Below are 1,288 nucleotides of genomic sequence, written 5' to 3'. Positions count from 1 at the left end.
CAGACAGGCGTAGCCCCGGGAGGAACCCGGGGCCGCAAGTGCGTTCGAAGTGTCGATGATCAATGTGTCCTGCAATTCACATTAATTCTCGCAGCTAGCTGCGTTCTTCATCGACGCACGAGCCGAGTGATCCACCGCTAAGAGTCGTACGAGTTTGGTTTTCTCTGGGTTTCGGCGGGGTCCCCCGCCGGTGGCACGGCACATTTCCCCCACGGAGGGAGGGTTGCCTCTGGCCGGCCAAGTCAGACGAGACAGAAAACAGCAGACCGGAGCGGGGCCGGAAGGTTTCACGACGGGGCGACCGGCACCGACCCGCAAGACGGGGCGGGCTCGGACACCCCACAGGCGCCCGGGGGGTTCCCACCTGCGCACACACACACCCCCCCCCGTCAGGGACGCGGGGCGCGCACGCGCGCGGGCACACGGGACCCGGCCCCGCACCACGGCCGCCGGGTAGCCCCCTCCCGACGGCCGCGGCGGCGGGGAGGGCCGGCGTGGCGCGGCGCGCGGCGCCCCGGCCCCGCGGGGGCGGGGGCGGAGGAAGCGGGGTCTGGGGGAGAAGGGAGGGGCCTCCCGACTCCCCGCGGGCCCGACCGCCCCGACCCCAAGGCGGACGGGCGACCCCCCCATGGGTCTTTAAACCTCCGCGCCGGGACGCGCTAGGTACCTGGAGAGGGGGGAGGCGGGCGAGGCCGGGGAGGGGCAGGCGGAGCGCCCCACGCTCGCCGCCACCCCCGACGCCGACCGACACGCTCTCCGCCCGCGGCCGCCCGCAGCACGCGGGCCCCGGCGCTACCGGCCCGTGACTCGGGGGCGCCCCGGCCGGGCGACGGGCCCAACCGCCACACGGGACACCACCACGCCCACCGCCCGACGACGTCCCCACCGTGTCCCCGAAACCGGGCCTCAGAGACCTCCCCGCTCGCTCGCTCGCGCCCGGACGCGGCCCTCTCCTCTCCGCTCCTCTCCCGAACCCCGAACCCCCCCGCCCCCGGGGCCCCCTGACCCCTGCACCCGCCTCCCGGGCCCCCTGCTCGCCACCGCGGGCGTTCAGGGAGGCTTCAACGGGAGGCGCGGGGGGGGGGGCGAGCGGGCAGGGCGGGCACGCGGGGGGGGAGGGCGGGAAAGGGAGAGAGCGAGAGACAAGAGCCGGACGGACGGACAGACGGACGGACGACGGAGGAGAGGCCCCGGGCTCGGAGGACAGGCAGAGGCGCCCGGCGAGGGGGCGGAGGGCCCGGAGCGGAGGACGGACGACCGGCGCGGGGGAACAACCGGTCCAGGGCCG

General features: G+C 75.9%; 1 non-coding gene across 1 annotated transcript; it reads right to left on the bottom strand.

Moving 5' to 3' along the window:
• LOC131749350 (5.8S ribosomal RNA) lies at positions 1 to 146 on the bottom strand. Its single transcript, XR_009333415.1, has one exon. It is a non-coding gene; the product is annotated as a 5.8S ribosomal RNA (ribosomal RNA).
• Positions 147 to 1,288: the final 1,142 nt, after the last annotated feature.

Source organism: Kogia breviceps, assembly GCF_026419965.1.
Source record: "Kogia breviceps isolate mKogBre1 chromosome 20 unlocalized genomic scaffold, mKogBre1 haplotype 1 SUPER_20_unloc_3, whole genome shotgun sequence".
Lineage (NCBI taxonomy): Eukaryota > Metazoa > Chordata > Mammalia > Artiodactyla > Physeteridae > Kogia > Kogia breviceps.
The sequence above is the reverse complement of the archived record's forward strand: the minus strand, read 5'-3'. Positions and strand labels throughout refer to the sequence as shown.